Source organism: Rhodnius prolixus, unplaced genomic scaffold (assembly GCF_049639745.1).
Source record: "Rhodnius prolixus isolate KJV_2025 unplaced genomic scaffold, Rpr scaffold_6, whole genome shotgun sequence".
In the NCBI taxonomy this organism is placed as follows: Eukaryota; Metazoa; Arthropoda; class Insecta; order Hemiptera; family Reduviidae; genus Rhodnius; species Rhodnius prolixus.
Window position 1 is genome coordinate 15,251,103 of NW_027411634.1, and position 26,766 is coordinate 15,277,868.

The window sequence follows — 26,766 nt, forward strand, 5'->3', positions numbered from 1 at the left end:
ATGTTCCAGAAGCCCGGCCCACAAGCTGATCCCTGAGGACATCCTTTTGTCACTGACTTCGTGCATTGATACTGGTTTATTGATATAGTTGCCTTTCGGTCTGAGAAGTATGATCGTGCTAACTGATACAGATTTTTTGGGCAATTAAAAGATTTCAATTGGTATAGAATTGATGGCCACCATGCTGCATCAAAAGCGCCTTCAACGTCCATTGAAATTAGGATTACTTTCCTTCTTTTCTGCAAGTTTTCTTCAATGTACTTAGTCACATCAACCACAGCATCAGTCGTTCCCTTCTGAGGTGTAAAACCCATTTGCCGCTCACTAAGGCAATGGTTAACTCTAAGGTGGTGCATAATTCTGTCGATTAGAAGTCTTTCTAATACCTTTCCGCCAAATGGTAGCAAGCTTATCGGCCTGTACTTTCCTACTTCTTCCGAATTTTCTCGACCAGGTTTAACGAGCAAAATGACCATAGATTGCTTCCATTCCGATGGGAAATAACCTCTTTTCAGACATTCGTTGTACAAACCCACTATAAATCTTGGGAACTTTTCAAAAACTTTCAACATTATTTCTTTTGTTATACCATCGACTCCAGGTGTTTTCCTCGATGCGAATTTATGTATAACCCTTCTTACTTCATCCGATGAGAATTCTGGATCATTCTCGGTTGATATTGTCCCTATTTCTTCTCTGATGGCTGCATGAAAACTGTCCTCTATTTCTACGTCATCGACTGGGAAAATTTTGTCCATAATAGTTTCCATTGTTTCTTGGAAATTCGTTGTGAAACTTCCATCACTCTTTCTAATAGTAGACATGATGAGTTTATTTCTTAACTTTCCAGAAGATAGTTTATACACCAAGTTCCAAGGGTTTCCTCCACTGGATGAGCTGCAGTACGCCTTCAACGACTCTAACTTGGCTAGTGAAATCAATTCTCCATATTTCTTCTTACTTTCATAATATTCTTTCTTTGCCTGTTCACAATTTGATCCTCTTCTTTTCATTTTTTGATAAACTCGCCTTTTTTTGTTAACCTCTTTCCTTGTATTTGTTAGTTCTTCGTTCCACCAGCAGACCTGCCGAGTACTGTTTCCTCTCTTTGTACCGACAATCGGAATACTTCTATTGCAGGTTTTTTCTAATGCTTTATTAAATTTTGAATAAAAATAAGTAAATTGTTGAGTACTCGACACTTCTCTCGCAAGCAGGCTGTCCAATTGTTCGGTTGAAGGAACAGAATCGAGTCTCGTATTCAAACACTTGCGTTTAAACTCTTCCTCAAGAGCCTCTTCAAATCTCTTCCAGTCGGCCTTCTCTATTCTATACCGTTTGACATTGAGAGTGTCATGCATATTTACTTGATCGCCCCTTCTTATGTCAAATCTTATATAACAATGATCTGACAAGCTTTCTTCGTCCAGTAGTAAGTTTTTCCAGTTGTGTACGAAAGGACTCATTTTAATAGAAGAAATAGTCAAGTCTATATTACTGTTTCCGTTTAAGCTGTGGAAGGTGGGAAGCCCGTCATCCACATTGTGCACAATCATGGAGTTTGCAGCCTGAAATGATTCCAGAGTTCTTCCTCTTTCGTTTGTTACCTTGTCGAACCAGGATTTTGCTCTGCAGTTGCTATCCATACAGATTATATAGCTGCTATTCTTAAATCTGTCTAATCTATGTTTCAAATCATTTAGTTCTTGGTTGATATCACAGTTAAGATCAAGGTACATACTTGCTAAAAAGTAACTATGGCCATTTCCATTATGAATCTCAACCATCACAGCATCTTCATCGCTGAGTTCACTCAACAGAACAACATCTAACATGGGATCAGTGACAATCACAGCCGCTCTCTTCCTCCCCTCACCTTTCTGATAGGTCCTGTAGCTCCTAGAAACTCCTGCCACCTTATTAGAGATACAGTAAGGTTCCTGAATGAGGATTATATCATACTTTTCTCTAGTTAACAGCTCACACAATTTATCCGTAGCCTTCCTAGATCTCATCAAGTTAATTTGCAAACACCTAATGTTTTCCTTATATACTCTTTTGTTTATGTTTGTCTTAGGTTTAATTACCATAATCTATATTTTGTTTTACTCTATTGACTATCATTAAATAAACAGGACAATTTCTACTAAGAGAGGAATGATTTGTATCGTGCTTTTTATCCGACTTACAATTTTTATTGTAGTTGAGACAGTTACTGCACTGTTCTTTTATCCGCGGGCAATCCTGTATCCTGTGTTCATCGGCACACACTGGGCAAGCTAGCCTATTTTTGCATTCTTCGTTATGTCTAGTTAGTGAGTTGCAATGAAAACACCTAAATATTGACACATAGTCCATTGCCCGACACAGATTCCACATTACTTTGATACCATGAAACAAAAAATATTTTCTTAAAGAAGGATTTACTTCCAGAATTAAATTTCTAATATTTCTGCGTTTATTTAGAAATATCTTCTTTGGTATTATGTCATTTTTATTGGTAACTATTTCCGTATTTTGCTTGCCTATAATTTCTGATGCGTTTTCCAACGTAACCTCCTCTGGAAGGTTGTAAACAATCATTCTAGGCCACTTTTTGTTGCCTATGTAGGCTTTTAAATCATTTTTGCACTTTGAATTAATTTCTTTAGTTATTTTTTCCATGTCCTGCTTATTGCTTGATTCAATTAAAACCTTTCCATCTTTAATTTTTTTTAAATGTCTTATACTTAAGCCAAGATTGACTGGGTCTATGTTTTCTTTAATTATTTGTTTTGTTTGCTCACTAGTCATTGTTTTATTTGGTTCTATTATTGTTTTAAAAGTACTTACTATTTCTTTTTCTTTATCCTTGCATGCTGTTATTTCAGCAAAAGTAGGCTTGTAGACTTGTTTACACTCAACTACACTTACTTTTTGTTTAAGCATTCTAACTTCTTTTTTCAACTCGTTGTAAATAGTATTTAGATCATTTATGGAACTTAACACTAATTGTTTCGTTTCTTTACTTACACTCCCTCGAAGTTTTGTCACTTCACGAATATTAACAAGAGCACTATTAAACCTTGCATCTACACCGTCCGCCATCTTTTTTTTTCTCGGCCCGCATAGTATGGTAAGCGCAAAGACTAGCGGTAGGGTAGGTAGCACATGGTTCTTCTTTGTACTGCTTTGTGGAACCCGTTGTCTGAAAAGTTTACAAGGAATATGAGAGTGTAATAACCAAAGAGCGAGAAGGAATGATGTATTTATGTGCGTGTTTGTAAAATGTACATGTACTCTGTTAAGTTTGCTATGGTTTCTGTTATGTAGAACTTTTGGAAATCTTGTACGCTTTAAAACACAGCTCACTTATTTTTAATTCGTTCAGAAAGTTTTCATTTTTACAAAATGTTTGTCTTTAAACTAAATTTTTAGCTTAGAATTAATAATAATTCTGTCGTGTAGGGTAAAGTGCCCCAATTTCGTCCCCCTATTTTAAACAATCGCCACATATTGCATACTAATGGCAATTTTAAGAAAGCTACATTGAGGCAGCAGTAATCGTTTGGAAACGTCAACTCGAGGTACGGTTCATGTCCAGCCGAGTTTTGAAGTGTTTTATTTATAGTCACAATAAGTTTTTATATTTGGTAGGGTTTCAAAACGTATTCCAGTCTTTTAAAGGTTCGTAAAAATATTGATGTTGCTTAGTGCATGTCACATATTGTCTTTATTTTGGAATTCTTCGACGAAACGCCAGTTCATTCATGTGTTGTTTCTATAGTGGTAGCCATCTTTAAAAATGTAATTGTTCCTAATTCCGTCCCAGGGACGAAATTTAGAAAATTATTTTTATTTCATATTTGAAGAAGTTATAGAAAACAGTTGATTATTTTGCTGTCGATTTAGATGGCAAAACGTAAGCAATGGAATGCTAAGGCAATGGTAGAAGCAGTGAAGGCGGTGAGAAAAAAAGAAATGGGATATAAAACGGCAACTAAGACATTCCAAGTTCCAAGAGCAACGCTGAAGGATTATGTGAAATCCTCATTAGAACCAGAGGATATGATTAATAGAAATATTGGCCGACCAACAGTTCTGTCCAAAGCCATCAAGCTAAATGCTTGCAGAATACTGCCTGACAATAGAAAAACCTTCTACGGGTTAACTATCGGAGACTTGCCTCGTATGGCGTTTCAGTTAGCTAAGAAGAACAATTTGCCTCACTTTTTTTTTGCACCAAATCAAAAAGCTGGTTGAAAATGAGTACGGCTATTTCTCGAAACAAAAGACATGCCAGTTTTTTCACAAACAAACAAAATTTGTTTGTGAAATTTGTTCAGAGTTTTGACTTTTCATCTTATTTGAGATTTGAGTATCAATATATAGTAGTCAAAATTCATTAATTGACTTGGAATAAGCTATTGCATTTAAGAAATAAAACTATTTTTTTGCAGAAAGCTGAAATAAAGTAAAAAGAAACAAACTTATAAGTGCGAAAATAATTTCTCCAGATTACGAGTAAAAAAGGAAAAATCCAATATCATACTGATAGTACAATTCAGGTTATGGTTGCAAGAAATATGTGCTCCCATAATGGGGAATCGAAGAGGAAGATGGGGCTGTTCGTATAATGGCCTTCACAGATGATAGATCCTTTACGATTCAAGAGATCTCTTCTACTTCCTTTTAGTCAAAGAATCATATCACATCTTCCGCACAGATCTTTCTTGTAAAGACGATAATACCATAACGTTTACTGCAATCTGGATATGTGGCGCCATTGTGTGTTTAAAAGCCTTTTTCTATCAATGTCGATAAAAAAAAATCAATCGATTCTGTAACTATTACGTTCTTCTTTAGTAAATTCGTGGTCTTATCTCAACCTAATATTTTTTGGAAAAAAAATAAAAAGTCTAGTAATCGCCTATTTCTTCCGACTTAAAGAGCATCTACCCAAATTAGATGTCGTGCCCATACTTTACTATTAATCTTTAGCATTATTATTATTCGAGATGGTTTCCTAAGGCATGTCTTCAGTAACCATAACCTACCCAATAGAAATCCCTAATTCGCACATTTAATCCTCACAATTGTTCACCTGAAACCTTCCAGTTTTGTTACAGTACCTTCTCAAATCCATCCCTTCTCACTTTACCTCTACCCAAAATACCCTAAATCTACATTGTACAAAACGCGGGCCAAGGCAGTGCGTACAATCGACTCCATGTTTTTTTTTTTTTATTCAGTTCGCAGTTGACCCTGAGCCTGCTGAATCATCTTCAAGTTGACGTCTAGGTGACTGTTCAGTGATCAGCGCACGTAATGTTCCTTAGATCTTTCCTGTTGCCTTTGATGAACTTAAAAGAAATTCTTAGACTTTCTTTACAACACTCTTTACAAATCTTCTTCGATGGGGCGCAAGAATTGAATTGTCTTATATTTATTCTATTTTTCAGCATAGTGGTAGTAATTGCTAGTAATTGGCAACACAGGTCCTTCGAAGATCTGAGAGTAGTCCATCTACGAGGTCTGTAAATTAAAGTAATGAGACTTATTTTTTTAAATTTTTTTATTCAAAAAGAATTACAATTCTATATTGTCACCTTCAAAATAACTTCCTTCTGAAGCCACACTGGAATAGCACAATGTGCTGGAAACGTTTTTTCCACTCCTCATAGCAGTGCTCGAACTCCGATACTGGAATAGCCTTCAGCTGGTCGGTTACAGCCGTTTGAATGTTTTCGACTGTCCCAAAATGAGTTCACTTGAGGTGATTTTTCAACTTCGAGAAGAGAAAAAAAGTCACAAGGACTCAGGCGATTAAGGAGGCTGAGGAGCCACAGGAATGTTTTTACTGGCCAAAAACTCGTTTATTGAAATTGCTGTGTGACAAGGAGCATTATCGTGATGCAACACCCGCTTGTTCTTGATGTTTGGTCTCACACGAATGACCCTTTTCTCGAAGTTTTTCAAGAACATCTCGGTAAAAGTGTTGATTGACCGTTTGACCTTGAGGTAGAAACTCTTTGTGGACGATTCCGTGGATATCGAAAAAACAAATCAGCATGCATTTGATCTTCGACTTCGCCATCCTTGCTTTTTAACAATATAGAATTGTAATTCTTTTTTAATTAAAATTTTTTAAAAAATCAGTCTCATAACTTAATTTTCAGACCTCGTACATCTGATTTTTTATTACTCGGGATTTCTTGTTGTTTCAGAATCCAGAAAACTCATCTAGTCCCTTGAGTCTACTTCTACATTCCTTTACCAACTTTGGATGTGCACACTTTTTACCAATAAATAAGATGGTCTCGAACTGGAAATCTTCCCCTTAATAGTCTGAACTCGAAACCGCTACCTTTAAGTGATTTGTCCTGTCAGAATGTTTAAAATAAAAGTGATAGATCTTCGTGTATTAAATTTTTTCCCTGTTTTCAGTTTTGATGCTGAGATTCCTTCACCGAATAATCACGAATGTAATATTTCCTCTTATAGAGCTTTTTTTTTTTATAAAACCAACTTAGGTGGATGATTGCATTTGGTGAATAATGTTCTGAAAATAGTAAAACTATTTTAGTTTTTTACCCAGTTTTATAAGTTAAATAACTAAGTTCTAGTTATATGCTTTACAGTGGTCGAGTTCAGGGCGTGCACAATTACAAAAGAGCCTGGCTAGCTGCTTCTACAAGAAGAAGAAGCAGCTTTAGCAACCCATCTTCACAGAAATACACACAAATTGGGCACAGCCTCCCCAGCAGGAAACTTTAGAATGTTCTGATTATAGCAGTAGAGTGTAAGAACGGTAGTCTGGAGAACGCTATTGGACGCTTCTCCATCTTCACTTCAGATGCTATAGTGAAGAAACGCTACTCCAGTTCCGTGCTGTTAGTGCCGCTTGAACCAGACACCTACCTGGCTCTCACTTCTTCATCCACTTTACCTCTAACTTGTATTCAACACTCAACTAAGAAACTCTCTCGTTCAAGAAATAGTCCTGTATTTCCATTGTCAGTAGACCAAGGTTTTATATACACAATATTAATGTATCCTTTCCAAAATAATATTTTTGCTTATTTTAATTGTGCCTATAATACAATATTTAAATTTTGAGTGTAGAATAAAATAGAATAGAATAAGAAACGGGACGGAACAGCACTGCAGCTACAAGTGGCTTATTGTACCAGCCCCCTTAGGGTCTAGTAGACGAAACGTTCCCTACAAAAGAGGTAGAGGACTTTTCCTACTAGTTCTTTTGGCGCTACTATCCTACTATCTCCATTGGTCTCAAAGTTTCAAAGGTTTCAGTGGGAAACCGCTCGATTGTGACACAATCGAACAACAGGTGAGAGGCCGTCTCCTCCTCTTCTTGACACAATCTGCACAACGGTTCCGAGCTAATAAGCCCTACCTTGTGCAGGTGCTTTCTGAACCTTCCGTACCCTGTGAATAGGCCTGTTATCAGAGTAATCTGATTTCTGCCCAAGCACAGAGTCTCTTTGGCTCTTTGTTTACACAGCCAAGGCATCATAGACTTGCTGTGTTTAACCCCAGTAAACTTCACCCAGTTCTTTTTGTGATCTCTCTGAGAGACGCAGACCCTTGGTGATCTCCAGGACCCAAATTCTCTTTTACGAACAAAAAGAAACAATCTGAAACATACGGACTTGAACTGTACGGTACTGCAAAGCGTTCCAATCTCAACCGCATCTAATTCCTCCAACCGTAAATCCTACACACCATCATTAACGCCCCTTTCTAAGTTAGCAATCAAACAATCAAGACTGACCTAAAAATCCCTTTTCTACTTAAATTAACCATATGCCGTTACCCCAAATTTCATTGCAAACTATCCCAACATACAACCCGCTCATAAACAATCTGTCCAGAACCACTCATTCCTCAAATCCTCCCCGAAGACTGAAGCGTCGATGGCTTCGTGATCACCTGATCGCATGATAGAAAAGGGGCATCCTTTGAACTCACTTCAACGGCATCCTGTGTCAGTCCACTCGTGATGGTTATCGTTGGATGGCCCTCATTCAAATCTTCCCGGCCATTTTTATTTATGTATTGTAATCCGATTTACTTGTTGCCAATTGGCAGTTGTAAATTAAATAAAGAGAGTTAATAAAATATATATAATTATATCTTATTTATGCACTAACTAATTATTATTTATAAATAACAGTGTAACCTTTCACAGCACTGAATGGTCATATTTTCTTTTATATTTTTAATTCATTTTGGAATCTTCAGTGATTATATGGCATGACTGATTAATCTCTACCCATAAACGAATGTGAGGCCATTTAACTTGCATTTGCCTTTGCATTAGATTGGCATTGCATATAAAGTGAAACATTTTATTAAGCGAGGAGTATTTGGCTTGGAGGCGCTGATTTCACTAGCGTCCAACCAGTGTTTGTGTTTATGTATAAACAGGCGACAACGAGCTAGGGAGGAGAAAGCAGAGTAGTTGGCAGAGAGAGCGAACTGGCTATAGATCAAAGCTTTGCCCAGCAATCAAACTCACCAGGGCAATAAGCTGTAGGAGCACAGGGACTGATTGCTTTGACAACTCTGTTGATAATTACGGTGGTTGCACTGAAGATCAACACTGTGGCCGTCGTGATAGCACCAGACAGCCGGTAGTAGTAGCAGTCCTGCCACCATAATGTTGTTCCACCAGTCAAACATTCTGCTCCCTTTTCGCCGCATGTGCATATTTCATGTTTGGGCTATCAACTTTAAATGTTACTAATTACATGAAATGAAACGCTGGCTTTATACTGGGATATAAACTGTTCATTTTTTTTTATTTAAACACAAGGTGAAAGGTTCCCAGACTGGCCCATGGTTAACATTACTATCACTATGATATATAGTTTTCGTGACCGCAAATTGTTAAACTTAGGATGGAAGATTTGCGAGGAATCGGTCAAATAAAAAAACTCGTCTTTTTGCCAACGTTTCGACAAATATATTGTCCTCTTCAGGACCTGGATATTACAAATACAAAACAATTTACAGAGTCAGTAACATAGAAAAAACAGTAAAAATCAGTAATACAAAAATAAACAGTAAAATACACTAAATTCTTTATAATTATTGAAACTTACGTGGCTCTGCGGGTTGGTTGAGTTACAGAAAACTAAGAGCCAGAAATGGAGAAGCAGGTATATTTATGCAGATATAGCGGGACTTACACGGGAATTAAACAGTGAACTATTAGTCACTTTCTTCACCAGAGAGGAGATCACGAGGCCACTATCTCTTAAGGCGTCTTGTCCGGGTTATCAGGAAGAGTTCTAGAAGAAGTTACCCCTGTGGTAGCACTTCAAAGCACTGAACTATTTAGTCACTCCCTTCACTACAAAGGTAATCATGAGGCCACTGTCTTTTAAGACGTCTTGTCCAGGCTATCAGAAAGAGTTCTGGAAGAAAGATTTTAAGCTAGAGGATTTGCCCTGTGATTGCAAGTTAAAATGAAGTTTTCTGTCTCGTGATTTCAGCGACTTGTGAGTTAAAAGGAATGATAAGGTCTGTGTGTATAGTCCTGTTAAAGATGTAAAAAGAGACGTTTACTATGTTTCGAAGTATTTTAGATTGAAGAAACTGAACTCTATAGAGGTTGGTACGTTTGGTTTGAACCTTACAGCTTTATTCCATACACATCTAGATGGGTTTTAAAATAGGATGTATAAGTTAATCTTTTGTTGTACAGAGTCAGTTTAGATCTATCGTCGTAAGTTGTCGAATAGCGTCTGTTTAGTTCTTTCTTTAAAGTCCAGTGTAGGTGCTTCTAACAGCTCACTGATGGACAATGTTGTCCGTAACAAGAGAACACTGTCCGAAGGCCGGCAGTACATTGGAAAAAGCTCTGGGCACCAATAACCTCAGATGTTGGCGCTCCTTAAATCATTAAAAAAATAAATAAATAATCTATACATAATTATAACTTTTCTATTTTATTTCACAGCGTTCTTTTATTTACCTGTATTCCTTAGTTTAGGAGTTACAAGCTTTTTTTGATGCATTAAGTCAAAAATTACGCATTTAAGCCATCAAATACAACTAAAAATTATCTAAAATTTTCAAATTATGAGTAAAAATTTAATACCAAAAATGCTGTAAATTAGAAAATATTGATTTGCTTAACTAAATTGCCACATACTTATTAGAACAGTTTGTTTATTTTTTTTTTAATTTGATTTTTAAGTTTTAATAAATTGCTACAGAAGATGAAGAGAACTTTTTTGTTTGAAAATAAGAGATCTGTTTGTTGTCTCTAAAGTTTTACAACTATCGATTATTAAGCGTAAACCGATTTAAAATCAACTCGATTGAAGTGTAAAATTTTAAAAGCCAATGCCTTAATGATTATAAAAACAGACACCACTGGCTAATTAAAAAATATATAAAAAAAGTTGTTTTGAGTAAACTTTATATTGGAATGTCAGTGAGACCCAACAATATTTTATAGAACTCCCTTTTATTTTTCTGTTTTAAAACTAAGGAATTTAATTTAAGTAAAGTTTAAACAGGTTAGACTATTTTACGAGGGTCGTTTGAAAAGTCCGTGCAAAAATAGAAACTACTTAATTTTTTGGGGTAAACCTTTTTTATTTTCAACATAGTCTCCTTTTAGGCTTATACACTTCGTCCAACGATGCTCTAGTTTGTTGGGATTTGTCCAAGTCTGAAAAATAGCCATTCGTTTCTGCAATCACCTCCTCATTTGAATAAAATCTTTTTCCCGCCAGCCATTTCTTCATATTGGGGAACAAATAGTAGTCCGAGGGAGCCAAGTCTGGAGAATAGGGGGGATGTGAAACGAGTTGGAACCCTATTTCCATTAATTTTGCGACCACAACTGCTGAGGTGTGAGCTGGTGCGTTGTCGTGATGGAAAAGGACTTTTTTGTGGGCCAATCGTGGGCGTTTTTCTTGCAGCTCGGTTTTCAAACGGTCCAATAACGATGAATAATATGCACCTGTAATAGTTTTACCCTTTTCCAGATAGTCGATGAGGATTATTCCTTGCGAATCCCAAAAGACAGTCGCCATAATCTTTCCGGCCGAAGGAACGGTCTTCGCCTTTTTTCGCGCAGATTCCCCCTTGGTAACCCGTTGTTTAGATTGTTCTTTGGTCTCAGGAGTGTAGTGATGTATCCATGTTTCATCCACAGTGACGAAACGACGCTTAAAGTCCTGCGGATTCTTCTAGAACAGCTGCAAACCGCCCTTGCAACACTTCACACGATTTCGTTTTTGGTCAAGCGTGAGCAATCGCGGCACCCATCTTGCGGATAGCTTTGTCATGTCCAAATGTTGATGCAAAATATTATGTACCCGTTCATTTGAGATGCCCACAGCACTAGCAATCTCACGCACCTTCACTCTTCTGTCATCCATCACCATATCATGGATTTTAGCAATGATTTCTGGAGTAGTAACCTCAACAGGGCGTCCAGAACGTTCAGCGTCACTTGTGCCCACATGGCCACTCCGAAAATTTTGAAACCACTTATAAACTGTTCTAATGGAAGGTGCAGAGTCACCATAATGTTTATCAAGCTTCTCTTTAGTCTCCTGAGGCGTTTTGCCTTTCATAAAGTAGTGTTTAATCAACACACGAAATTCTTTTTCGTCCATTTTTTGAAAATCACTCGACTTCCTCGATTCAAACGAATGCCAAACACAAAGAAATAGACCGATCTGGCTGAAACTTGGTGTGTGTTCTTCCAAGAGATGCTACTAACTAAACATAACCTCGATACGCGCCAGTGGTGCTATCTCTCTGACTTTGCACGGACTTTTCAAACGACCCTCGTATTTTTTTTTTTAGAAATAATTGAAGCTTAAAAACTGCGTGTTATATATATTTTTATAGTAAAGTTTTTGAACTTTAAATACAAAATAAAAACCCAGATAATTTCTACGTGACATAATTACAATATTTTTTTAAAAATATAAACGTAGAATTAAAATAGACTAAGAGGTCAGGTCATCAGGGTTTTATACAAAAATAATCAGAATTATTGATACGAAATTTAAATTTGCCCTTGGACTTCTTTGACACTTTTTCCAACGTTATTTTGAATTAAATTATTAACTTTCTATATTTGTCTGATATAAACAAATGATTGAATATTACACTTTAAAGGTTGTTTTTTGGTTACCATCGATTTAGAAGTTTTATTTTTGGTGTCATTTAAAGCAACAAAAATTCTGGGATATTGTCACCTCTACGTTAAAAATTGTATAAGCTATCCATGGATTAAGTATTCATGATTTCTAATCCAGTTTTTCGTTTTTGTTAACTGTAACCAGTACACGGCTACCTTCAGTGAATTTTACTTCAACAATACTACTGTACTCGTATTAGCGTCATTTTAGGTTGCATAATTTTTTGTTAAAAACGCTTACCACTATTCAAAATTAAAACTAAAATTTCTGCTTTTTATTAGATTAAGAATTCAAATTGGCGAGGAATTGGTCCAAATAAAATACTACAACTCGTCTTTTTGCCAACGTTTCGACCAATATATTGCCTTCTTCAGGTCTTGTTTTCTAAATTGTATTGTTTTATTTGTAATATCCAGGCCCTCGATTTACTCAACTTGTAAAGCATGTACTGTGCCTTCAAAGGTGCCTCCTCAGATACAGAGAGCAGTTGATAACCTCCTGGCTAACCTGGCTTGCGAGCCAGAGGAGGCACCTTTAAAGGCACTAAAGTGCATTATTTGATAAATTAAGGAATAAGTTTGATCCTTTACATGAAAGATATTGATCACTTAAATATGTGGCAGGAGGTTTCCAATTTTTTTTTGGTAATTAAACGCAACTCTCCCAAAATTACCAAATAATTATTAAATCTTCTTGTTTGTAACAGTTGTAAAATTAATTTTTAGCCATTTTGTGTACGCTTGAGAACTTCTAAAGCTCATAACATTTGATTTTTCTTAGAAAAATCACTCGGAAAACGACTTATTTCCCGATATTAAGAAAAATACTAGCTTTACTGCTTTGGCAATATTTTTAGTAGAAAGGGGATGAAAAATACATAAAAATGACCTATCGCGTGCTCTTCTTTCTCTTTGATAACAAGTAAAATATTGAAATATGATTAATAAATACCAGATTTTGAAATGGCCTAGCACCTTTAATTTTGAAGATATCGAATTGCGGCTTCCGGTTTCTTTCATAACTTTTTATACTCTTTAAAACTGTGAATATGAAAATGGGAGTCAACTGCGAACCCTTACTTTTGGTAGCGCGTCAGCCGCGTACGCAATCAGAAATCTAAAATCAAGTCGCATATTCTGAAACTAGAGGTGACTGGCTACAAATTTTTCCTCTACCATTTTTCGCTCAGAACAACCGTTTAAGCAAGAAATGCATTTTAGCCGTCTTAAAATGAACACCCTGTATATTCTTTTTATTATATTGCACCCCCAAACTAATGAATAAATTAACCAAAATTTCGTAAATAACTGGTAAGTCTGGTGTTAACATTAACCGACTATTTCTAACCTCATTTTATGTAATTACATTGGCTTTAATAAACTTAGAATTCATTCCAAAAATATAGTTTATTAGCCTTTTTTTAAAAAAATAATGTATTTATTAATAAATATCTTAGTCATAAAATGAATATTGTGTCCATCTAATACATTTAAAGGAAAATAAAATGATATTTCCTCCATTAATTTATATAAACAATAGTAAAGTGGTAGACATAACAATATTATGCTGGTTTGTGGCCAGGATCTGTGTACCCAACACCAAATGGTTTCCAGACCAATCTGACCGCATCTAATGGATTGTCCTGTACAACGGTCAAGATGTACTATATACTACAGTCATTGCGTGTTGTAAATGTGCGTAACGTTATGGCCAAATCAATATTTAGCTTTCCTGTATTGTGGAATTAATGCATATGCTCTATTGTAATTTGCATTTACAATATTTTATAGTTTGTAAATGTATATTTATTTGCTTTCTTCTACTTAGTGAAGAAATAATGGTGTAATCTCAAATCATAATCACAGATCAAAATCACTGAACTGAAAATATCACTTACTGGAAAGATTTTTAAATGGAATTTTGTTTTTAACTTTTACACTTTCAACTGAAAAATTTGATGGAATATTAAATGCTTTGCTTAAATTCTGGATTTGATGAAAATACCACAAGCTGGAAATGGATTCCATTAAGCGATTATCTTGGATTTGAATCTGGCTGTCTGCACTTTGAGTTTTCCCTATCTCGGAGCTGTTGCTACAGCTCACTACAGTTAGACAATGTTGTGAGGAAACTGAGAGAACATTTTCCAGTGGCCGGCAATGAATTAAAAAGGCTCTATAAGGCTGTGACATCAGTGTTTGGTCGTGCCTTATAAATTTATAGTATATAATTCAAATAAACTTGTTACATTTTTTTTTTAATTTAAACTTTATTTTCACAACTGCAGTACATTTCTGCAACAAGTGAAGCTGATACAACATTTATACAGTCGACTCTCGATAATTCGAACCTCGATAATTCGAACTCTACAGCTGCTAGCTTCGGTAAATCGAAAAAATGCAGTATATTTAGATACGCTCGATAATTCGAAATCCTTTTCTTAACAACAGGGGGAGGAGAAGGCTCTATAATTCGAAGGAGGCCGCATGCCCCTCTTTATAATTCGAATTTTCCCTAGTAATGTTTACTTCTCATTTTCCGCTTATTGTTCATTTCCTGCGTAATGTTTCCCTCCTCTCAGCCCAGCTTAACTTTCCAATTCTCTTTCTTAGTTTGACACAATGGGAAGTACGTACGTCTCCCGTACTGTGTCCGACCAAGAAAACATTATCGCAGCCGTGAAAAGTGGTTCGAAAAAAACAAGATATCGCCAAAACTTTCAATATTCCACCATCAACGCTTTCTACAATTCTAAGTCACTGACTAAGTCAAGCCACTTTGTAACAAAAAACTGTTCTTCATTTTTTTAATTAGGTACATATGTATATTATTATTTATTGAAATGTTAATACATATGTAATTTTTTTGTCGTTTTCATTATTTTTACTTTTTTACTTGAGGCTAAAACATGTCTAAAACTTAGGTAAGCTCATACGTATTTTCAATATACGTGTGTACATACATATATACATAATAAAAACTCTTAATAATTCGAATTTTTTTCCCCCCTTCTTGATAATTCAAACTTCTTGATAATTCGAAGTCTCGATAATTCGAATTTTTCTTGTAGTCCCTTGGATTTCGATTTATCGAGAGTCGACTGTATATGTATATATTCGTGAGTAACATGAGAGGAGAATTCACCCAATGGTGAAACGTCCAAAGAAATGCATTTCACTATTGTGCACTGGTACTTACTTCACTGAGAAGATCACGTGGCCATGGACGTTTCAACCGTCTTGGAAGATTTTCTGACAATACAGTAATTTGGGAAACTAGAGGATTAAAATGTAAGGAAATTGAAGAGTGGTGTTTGGCGTAGTAGAATCTTGTAGCTTTAGAAGTATAAGGAACAAGGGAAATCTCGGTGCAAGGTAAGAGTTAGATGCAAAGTAAGGAGCATTAGCGATTCGACGGACTGTTTTTTATTAAAAGAATTAAATTTTATTTTTTAGATATTAGAAGCTGTGGTTGAGCTCCAAAGTTGCATTCCGTATGTCCATTAAATTTAATAATAAAATATTATTGTCAACTCGTTCATTAATAAATTAATAATGACAGTCAAATCAAAATTCATTGCAATTCCATAAGCAAAAAGCATTCATAATGTTCATCAAATTGTTTTATTTGACCAAACCTCAATATTTTGTAAAGAATTGTCTCTAAAATTATTCCCTAGAAAAGTTTTGATAAATGTAATCCAATTCTTTTTAATAATTGAAAAAATGCTCCATTTTTTTTTTTTTTTTAAATCATTTATTTAGTTACAATCAACGCATTGCGTTTTAAGCAACAAGGGTAACAATAAGCAACATATCACACATATCAGAGTGGAGAAGTTACCCAACGGTAACACTCCAATAACATTCTAAATTCTACTGACTCTCTTCATCAGAGAGGAGATCGCGAGGCCACTGTCTTTTAAGACGTCTAAGAGTGTTGTCTGGAAATGTTCTGGAAGATAGAAGTTGCACCAGTGGATTGTGATGAGATTGTTAGTTAAGATGGTATTTTGAGCAATATATGTGACGGCAGGAATGTTGTAAGTCTGTGTGAATGGTTTAATTGGTGACGTAGAAAGAAGCGTTTAACTGTAGAGCGAAGAATTTTAGACTGCAAGGACTGGATCCTTTGTAGAGATTTGAGCGTTTGGTTGAACCCCACAGTCCGATGCCATAAGTCCAGACTGGCTTTAATGTACTCACATAAATCAAGTCTTTTGTTGTCTACGAGTGAGTTTTGATCTGTTGTCGAGAAGTCTTTTCAGTTGTCAGAAGCGCCTATTGAGTTCTGTTCTCCTTAAGTCGTGTATGAGGATTCCATGTAAGTCTTTTGTCAGGGTAAAGCCCAAGGTAGCCGACTACGTTGACTGCTGGTAAAGGAATAAGATTGTAAAAGACAGGAGGAAGAGTGATGCGTCGTAGAATTCCAAATTTCGACAAAATATTTCCCACTAGAACAAAATCATACACAGTTACCCGCACCTAAGATTTTTGACTGCATCCGTTTCCTGCATAGCTAGGATAAAGGTTAAAGTCGTACCTAAATAGTTGGGATATTTCAGAAGTTTTTGATTTTATTCTACTTTATTTTTTTTGCCTGAGATATGGCACCAATTACCTTGAATTTAATTAACTGACGCGCAATAACACAAAATTACTTAATACTCATTAATTTAAAATTTATTATCTCTAAAGTAATTCATTTTGTTAGCAAAGAAGTTGCAACTTAATTAAATAAAGATGTTACATTTATATTGAATTAATTTCAAAGAGACGGCTACCGTTTAGAAAGTGTCACGGATATGCAAGTTGGTGCTGTACGTACAGTAGTAGTTCGGTCCTAGATGGCGAGCGACTTTAGCGCTATCTTGACGCGCCCCAGAGAAAGTTACCTTCCCAACAGTGTTTTACCTTTCTACTCCAAAGTAAATTCCCTTGCTTCATCCCACACTTTTACCCTATAGTTACCCATTATATCGCAAATATTTAATTTGCATGGAATTAAACTTTTCATTCTGAGCTTGGGTTATATTGCAATCGTTTACTTGTGACTGGTATTACAAAAGAAAAAGCTCACACGTACCTCTTTCAATTTAAATTTAAATATTTAACAAGACCAGAGAAGGTAGAGCAGCAAAAAAAATAGGTTAATCTAACCAGACAAGGTTAATTACATTTGTAGGGCGTTTTTTAAATGTACATAATTGTAGAATACAAACTTTTAAAAAGAAGTTTGCATTCAACAGCTCGCTTTTTTTGTACTTTTACTTTATTTTTTTTTTTTTATAAAAAATAGCAAAGAAAAGTTAATTACCATAACCTGAACTTTATATTGTTTAATTATAATAATGTAGAGACAGCTGATACACTTAAAATAATAACTATTTGTAATTAAAATTGCTAATTACGTGTACTTTGATAAAAAAAAAAGAATCTTTTGTGAACGTCTCGTTCGACTTTTTTCTTCTACAATTCTCTAGTTTTAAAAATATTAACTCTTTGCGGCTAGGTGAGTTAAAAACTGTCCCACCTTTTGCTTAGCTTTTGCTGCATGGTGGGATATATTTTAACCCACCACGAAAAGTTGAAGTTACCCATAGTCATAGATAATTTGTTCATTTATTTTGCAACTGTACCCAGTACAATAAGCAAAAGAGATGAGAGATAAGGATAGCGCAAATACACATGCACGTATATATGTGTGTGTGTGTACATACATACTCGCGCACATGCATGTGCGCCAAGGGCGTGATTGGAGAGAACGACAACCATCCAGTGATGGAAGCCGTTAGTTCGCCAGATTGTGGCGACAGCCAAAGGAGGTCGGCGTTATATGTTGAGATGATCGCGTGGCCACCGCCGCTTTAGTCTGCGCTGTGGATTTGAAGGAAGAGTTCTTATAGACATGTTGTGGATCAGAGGATTGTAATGATTGTCTAGATTTGAGTGGAGTTTTGTGTATCGAGACTGGGCTATTTCAGTAACGAGAGGAATATTTAGATCTGAGTGTAAATGGGAATTAATTTAATTTTTTTCTTATTTTGAATAATAATTACGTAAAATAATGGAAATGAATGTTTATTTCCATTTTTTTTATAATAAAAGAAATTCTGTGCAACTAGGGCTTTTATTTTCTTTAAAATCGTGCGCCTCAAAGAGTTAATAGAAACAATCTAATTAAAAAAAAAAAATGACTTAACTCATTGTAAGTTTAAAGCGACTTCTATAGTTAAATATGTAGACGCCACAGTAGCCGAGCGGTTAAAGGCAATGCCCTGCAAAGCTAATATGTATTGTGGTATTGGGTTCGATTCCCGGACTACGCTGATTTGGATTTTTCATTTAATGATTAATATGACTTAACTTTGTAGTTAAGTATGTGTCACCTAGATGTTTCCTAGTCTTTACTTTACTTGAATATGAACGTTGTTTATGCTATTTTATTATTTAATGTAAATCTAGCAAATAATGCTGAGAGAATATTGTAACTGAAATAAACTACTTTATAGGAGTTAAATTTTAGGCTCAATAATTTCAAATTTAAAAACATAAATCAAATCAATTTGTTAAAACCGATCAAATTAATCTTGACTTCAAAATATTACAATTGATTCATAATGATTGACGTGTTGGCTAAAACATATAAATACTGAAATACATTTGAAATGTATGGAAGATCTATCATTTGGTGTAGTATAGTTCATTATTCTTTCAAGCACTACCGGCTACACAGCCTACTAGGGAATTATGAGGTTCCACTAAATGTAGCCTTTGGGTGTTTTCTCTCCTTTAAGCAAGCCCAAAGCCCAGGCCGTGGGGGGCAGTGCTTGTACGGATGTTGCTATAGCACTATATACCCTCAAATCTCACTAATTATTAAGAGAGGTTACTAGTATATATATATATATATATATATATATATATATATAATGAATATATATATATAACTTCATGAAGTAAAGCCTCCCACAGCTCTTAACTACGAAACCAACCCGTTGAGTAGCCCAACCAGCCCTAGACTGGTCCGCCTTAATATTTGCCCTAGCTCCGCAGTCAGTAAGTCTACATCCGGTTTCCTAATGCCAAGTACCAACAGAGCCGCTCTTACTCCGCTCCATATACTTGTATATTTAAACAAGTACATATTGCGTTTCCCCTTGCATTCTCTTCGTTTCATCTGAGCCTTCCTTCTTCTTTCCTCAACATTCCTCTCAACAAACCAACGCCCATCAGGAGCTGGCCACAATCTTTTTTGCTTTCCCTTTCATTATTTTATTTGGGTAATAAATAAGCTTTTATGTTGTTTATATTATTTAGCACTTTGTGTGTTTATTATTAATTTTCTACTATTTATTGGTAATAACTTTTTATTTTTTGGAACACAATTAAAACTTGTGCTTCTTGATTTTGGTTTTTTGACATATTTTTATTAGTTCTCTCTGATTTCTCATGTTTTATTAAACATTAACTTATTCTACAATTAAAAATTTCAGAAGCAATCTCTTCTTGCAAATAACAGAAAATTCTAAATCATACGATGGAAACTAGATCCTAAATCAAAATAAAAACCATGTTGCCATCAAAACTTTTTATATGTAAGTATATGTAGTTCTTTATATCTTTCTACTAATAAAATTAGTTATTGTAATAGTTTAAATAATTTTTTGAGCTTCCTTCGGTTTTTAACTGCTTTTAACTTCCTTTGAGCTCGAATTAGTTGTTTTTTTACAAATACAATTTGTGAGATTCTTTGTACACTAGGGTGTTTCAAAAAATGATGACTTAAATTTTAAAGAGCGCCGGGCGGAAAATCAAAGTTCATTTAAAAACAAAAAGTTTCGTTCGAAATAGAGCAAAATCGATTAATATTTAGAGGTCGATACCATTGATCGAACAATTTTTTTTTTTTTTTTTTTATAAAAAATTCTTATTAAATGTTTTGTATCTTTTAAAATTATTAGCAAAACATGTAATTGTACAAAGTTTATTTAAATATAATTTGCTAACAAGACAATGCAGTTGGAATCATTTTGATGGCCTTTTTCCTTTTAAAGTTATGAATAATTAAAGAAGCTGTATTTAAAAAAAAAAAATATTAAGAAAAATATACATTTTTGAAAGATTTCGATTAATTAACGTTAAAATCACTTCATTTTTTATGTGTTTCGTTAATTTACTGTTAAATCACTTCATTTTTTATGTGTTTCATTAATTTACTGTAGTAGTGTATTTATGGAGCTTCTGGGCCAGAGGGGCAGAGGGTCAGGAGGGGCGAGACTCCTCCCGACTTTTTCTGCCCCTCCCGACCTTTTCTGCCCCTCCCGACCACTTTTTGCTCCTCCCGGTCAATTTTTTTGCTCCTTATTTGCCCCTCCCTATCTTTTCTGCTCCTCCCGGTCAATTTTTTTGCTCCTTATTTGCCCCTCCCTATCTTTTCTGCTCCTCCCGGTCAATTTTTTTGCTCCTTATTTGCCCCTCCCGACCACTTTTTGCTCCTCCCGGTCATTTTGTTTGCTCCTATTTTGCTCCTCCCTATCTTTTCTGCTCCTCCCGGTCAATTTTTTTGCTCCTTAAGATAGGGAGGGGCAAATAAGGAGCAAAAAAATTGGCCCAGAAGCCCCATAAATACACTACTTACTGTCAATCAATCAATTTCAAATTGTAACAATAAATGCAAAATATTCCCTAATTTGGACGTTTCAGTAACCAAAATTATTTGCTTTTTAAATTCTGTCGAAACACATAAAAAATAAAGTGATTTTAACGTTAATTAATCGAAATCTTTCAAAAATGTAGATTTTTCTTAATATATTTTTTTTTTTAATACAGCTTCTTTAATTATTATTAAGACCTTTATTTAACTAAATACAATTATACAAATGTAACAAGAACAAAAGGTATTCAGCATGGCAAATTGCTACTGTTTGCTTCTTTTAAATGCTCAATATTTTCTTTTAATAATTTGTTTTCTTCTCTTATTAAACGATATTCTTCACGTAACTCCTTAAAATCTACTTTTGTTGCCAAATGCGCGAGTTTTTTTTATCCAGAAGAGCTGACAAAGTTTCCAAGTTAATAGTTACTTCCTTTGGCGAACCCATATTTTCTACAACTCTATTTGTGAGTTCAGGAGAGCTTTTAACTCTTTTTGGTGTACTTGAATCTTTTTTAAATATATTCTCAGCTTTCTTAGACATACGAAAAGATTATTAAATAGCCTGGTTATCATCCAATCAGAGGAAAACATAATAAGTATCACTTCATATTAAAACACTTTACTAAAATAATTTTTCCCCTAACTTCTTTTAAATTAATGTCTTTCAAAATCTACTATATTATTAGTCAAAATAAATATGCTATTTACGAAGGTTTGTATGCAATAACGCTGTCTGTAGACAGTATCAAAGTACGTACACACACAAGAGACGGTGAATGCAATCCCCACCACTCCCGTAATATAGTAACTGATGCACTGGATTAAATGAAACCAATTTAAACAAACTGTCGTAATTACGAAACCACTCGATATTTTTTCTCCAAATTTTCTCACGAAAAGCAGATTCTATTAAAGAATGATTATGCTGAATTTCACAAAAAACAAACTTCTCTAACTGGGGTTAATCACAATAAATTTGATTCACATTACACATAGATGTTCACCCTATGACTGCTAGCAGCACACTCAGCTTCTTTAATTATTCATAATTTTGAAAATAAAAAGGCCATTAAAATGATTCCAACTGCATTGTCTTTATAGCAAATTATATTTAAATAAACTTTGTACAATTACATGTTTTGCTAATAATTGGAAAAGATACAAAACATTTAATAAGCATTTTCTATGGAAAAAAAAGGCAAAACAAAAATTTTTTGATCGATGGTAGCGACCTCTAAATATTAATCGATTTTGCTCTATTTCGAACGAAACTTTTTGTCTTTAAATGAACTTTGATTTTCCGCCCGGCGCTCTTTAAAATTTAAAAGTCAACATTTTTTCGAAACACCCTACTGTACAGCCATAACTAATAAGCAAAATATTACTAAATGATAAAATCTCTTATTTCGCTTAGGTGTCAATTAATGGCATCAATTGACTATTTCATCCATAATTTATTGGAAACGCATTTTATTTAATAATATTAATTTTTTTTAATAAATCAAAAAGACTAATTACATACAATGTTGGGTCTAAGTCTAAGGTACCTTTTTATAAATTAGCTTCGTTTAAAAATAAAACAATCTATTTTTTTTTTTTTTTTTTTTTTTTGGCGCATCAACAGCTGAGGTCATTAGCGCCCGGAGCTTTTTCCAGTGCACTGCCGGCCTCCGGACAGTGTTCTCTCGTTACAGACAACATTGTCCATCACCGGACAGTGAGCTGTAAGAAGCTCCTAGGAAGAGAAAATCTAAGGGTCAGCTGCTGGATTCGAACCCGGGACCTCCGCGTGGGAGTCCAGTATGCTAACCTCATAGCTAATCCCTTCCCTAACAATCTATTTAAAATTAATAATTTGTTGGTATAAACCTTTCCTCACGCTCTGACCTTTCCAAAATATAATTCTATTTTTGGAGCAGCCAATTTGAATTTTCACTTCATGCGAAAATCTTTTTATTATTGCGTGAGTAAGCTTCTTTTTCTTTTTTACAAAAAAATTAAATATTTTGATAACTTGGCTGGAATATTTTTATTACCTTTTACTGATTTTAAAAGGAATTCGTGACAGAAATAGAACTAATTTTTTTTGTGATGCTAATTTTAATGGCAAAAGTATTTATTTAGTAATTATTGTAATTTGAGTTATTTATAAGAAATGTTATTACACTAGTAGGTACCTTGTAAAGAAATAATTAAGCGTTATAATAAAAGTGAACCACGTACACAAGCAATGGTTATTCCTGGATGCTAGCTAGTTCCTCTCTTTGGAATCTCTCTCAAGACGCAATGAACAAAATCTAATTTCTTCACAAATGTTTTCCTAGAGATGATTACCATGATGAAATGGAGCGACAAATCCATCTTTTCTGGTATCAAGTAATATTCTTTGGTAAACTGAGAACGTCTGGGTATCTGGGGCTTGTGTATTTGTGCTCAAAAAACACCTGCGAAATTTCCGTAGCCTCTTCTAAGTCCGAAAATCATTCAATATGAAGAGGCTTTCAGTTTAACCACGATAGGAACTAAGTGAATCAGGAAATACTTACTTCTCTTCGATAATCAGGTTCAGTTTAACCACGATAGGAACTAAGTGAATCAGGAAATACTTACTTCTCTTCGATAATCAGGTTCAGTTTAACCACGATAGGAACTAAGTGAATCAGGAAATACTTACTTCTCTTCGATAATCAGGTTCAGTTTAACCACGATAGGAACTAAGTGAATCAGGAAATACTTCTCTTCGATAATCAGGTTCAGTTTAACCACGATATGAACCAAGTGGATCAGTAAATACTTAATTCTCTTCGATAACAGGTCCAGTTTAACCACGAAAGGAACTAAGTGGATCAGTAAGTACTTATTTCTCTTCGATAATCAGGTTGGCATGTGCTAAATTTCTGTGTTATCAGCTAAAGGATGGTTTGGGAATTATTTAGCAAACGCAATGACCTGGGCAGAAATAATTTGAGTAAAGCTACTGTACGATTGCTGTGGCAACTCGACAAAGTTCTATTATGGGGCCTAGGCCCTTTCTGCGAGGGTACACGATGATGAGGGGTGTTTCCTGGTCTGAGGCAGGCAAAAAGTGTACCTCAGCCGGAACAAGGATATATTCCTCAAGCTAACAAATTTCCTCAAATGGCGTTGACGAATTTGTGGGTACCTGATGAAGGTTGATGGAAGGCGATGGTGCCGGCCGGGGAGATGGATGCTTTGATGCCTTTATCCAAGAATGATTCAGATACCCGAAGGATAGCTATAAGTGCTGGACAAGGACATACCATCCTTGGAACCCACTTAGATCCTTGGAAATAACTCAACTTCTGTTTTTTTCTAGTAACCCCAGCCATCTTTATTGGGCCTGCTTCACAACAAGCCACAATATTCGCATCGCATTCTCAATTTAACATTTTGACTCCAAAGATTTCTCTAAGTACAGAAATTTAACCAAAAAATATTCCCAAACCTCCAAGAATCATTTCACTCTCCCTTAACAAACACTCCAAGTCTTGCGTGCATAAGTTATTGCCTGCTTTGTTCCTGTTTTGTACAAAACTATCTTAGCTTCCTGTGACGTCACACTAAAACGAAGTGCTTCCAGAAAGCAAGCAATATCTGCCGCTATTTCGCCACATGATACTTGAATTCTCGTATTGTCGGAAAGCTGTGCTCAAGCATTTGCTGATTTTTCGAAAACTAACCGCTTTCTGCTTAACGTCTTCATGTATACTTCTTTTTTGATTACTGCGAATAATTATTATCAATTCTTATTTATTAACGGCGCTCTCAAATTTCTGTAATGGGTAAACTAGCAATCACTTGGTTCTACAAGTATAAGCTAGACATTTTAGGCAAAAACGTCATTCTATAAAATATGATCTCACCTGACTTAGTTCTAACGACTTTTACAGTGAATTTCACGACCTCATTAATTAGAACAAGAGATAATGGATCTCCTGCCTTAACTCCTTATCCACTTTCAATTCCTAAGAAAGAGAATTTAAGATTTTAACTGTACACGGTAGCTTTCAAGCTACATCTTTTCTTACCTTATTTACTTTTTAGTAAAAGTGAAGATCATTTCTTAAAAGATTAGATGGTTATTCTTAAATTTATAAGTTTAGAAAGAGCATATATCAAATTTTAAATGTGTATTTCACAAAAACTATAGGAATATACGATGGTGTAGTAAGTCGCAAGTATTGGTTTCGAATTTGAGAAGTGCATCCTTCTATATTCTCTATAGTTCACGCATTTCTCCGATGTTTTCAAATAATAGGAATAAAAATAATAATTAATAGATTCTAAATTAACTGTGAGAGAGATGTTATAAAAAAGAAATACAATTTAAACAAGAACAATGAATGTATGATGTTTGCTCCAATTTGACATTTCTTAATTAAACATTCCTCAAATATTTCCACTTTCATAGCGTATTCTTTGTTTTTATTTTCAATTTTATAAAAATAAAATATTCCTTAGGGGGGTCTACTTGTGTACAGAACAAATAATACCATACGAATATCGTTTATATCTAAATGAATTTTATAACAAACATTTTCCAATTTCGTAATTTATAAATTTAATTCAGAGAACTGCGTAATATTTGGAAAAAAGAAAGAAGCAGTATTGTCTCTGACAGTAGTTGTAAAATGTTTATTCATTAATTTAAAAAGTTTATTGAAAAGCTTTTTACTGGGAGCTTTCCATGAAAATAGGAAAGGTTACAATTTTCACATCCATTGTTATAAACTTTACAGCAATCATCAAATGATAAAATATTTATAAAAAAAAGAAAAATTCTGAAAAGGCTTTACGGATCTGCAGTGTCAAAAAAGAAGACTGAACTTGATGTTATATTGCTGAATCAGCGTTTAAAGAAGCGGAAATGGGGTATATGTTCTTTGTTCAGTAATTTGCATGTGGCCAGCCTTTCGCGACCCTACATTTAGTGAATACTTGATTAATAGACAACATAATGTAACTATTGGAACTCACAATTTCGAATTCAGAAAATAAATTTGTATTATCTAAGGTGCTCTTTACTAATTACTGGTATAACTGCAGCAAGAAAAGAAAAACAAACAAAAAGAAACGAGTGTTTACTTATGAAGGAACTTAATTATTTTCAAGCCATTTTTTTCATACAAATTCTTAAAACAGTGGTTCTCTGAGTATTAGAACTTTTACCAGCAGACTTGATTAAAAAAGTCGCAATGCTTTCGCAAAACAACTTAGCAATTCGCTTAAAGCACACAATATTCTACACCACAAACCTGCGCATAGAAAACAAACCGACCTATAGTGTATAATATACGCCTGCCTTAAGAATACATTGTTAGAAACAGAAAACAAGGAAATTCTAGTAAAACTAAGGAAGATTTTCCTATTTTTCTTTCTTTTAAGTATCTCTATCTCCAAAACTAGCCGACCTACGGTGTACAATATACGCCTGCCTTAAGAATACATTGTTAGAAACTGAAAACAAGGCATGTCCAGTAAAACTAAGGAAGATTTTCCTATTTTTCTTTCTTTTAAGGATCTCTATCTCCAAAACTAGCCGACCTGTGGTGTACAATATACGCCTGCCTTAAGAATACATTGTTAGAAACTGAAAACAAGGAAATTCTAGTAAAACTAAGGAAGATTTTCCTATTTTTCTTTCTTTTAAGGATCTCTATCTCCAAAACTAGCCGACCTACGGTGTACAATATACGCCTGCCTTAAGAATACATTTTTAGAAACAGAAAACAAGGAATGTCCAGTAAAACTAAGGAAGATTTTTCTATTTTTCTTTCTTTTAAGGATCTCTATCTCCAAAACTAGCCGACCTACGGTGTACAATATACGCCTGCCTTAAGAATACATTTTTAGAAACAGAAAACAAGGAATGTCCAGTAAAACTAAGGAAGATTTTCCTATTTTTCTTTCT

General features: G+C 34.7%; 1 protein-coding gene and 1 long non-coding RNA gene across 4 annotated transcripts in view; both read left to right on the forward strand.

Moving 5' to 3' along the window:
• Nucleotides 1-26,766, forward strand: part of Ten-a (Teneurin-a transmembrane protein) — a 1,628,256-nt gene that overhangs the window by 1,129,659 nt on the left and 471,831 nt on the right. The window lies entirely within an intron of this gene.
• LOC141461019 (uncharacterized) lies at nt 14,137-26,104 on the forward strand. The gene is made up of 5 exons (XR_012462461.1): nt 14,137-15,099; nt 15,247-15,550; nt 15,632-15,669; nt 19,672-19,773; nt 25,595-26,104. It is a non-coding gene; the product is annotated as an uncharacterized lncRNA (long non-coding RNA).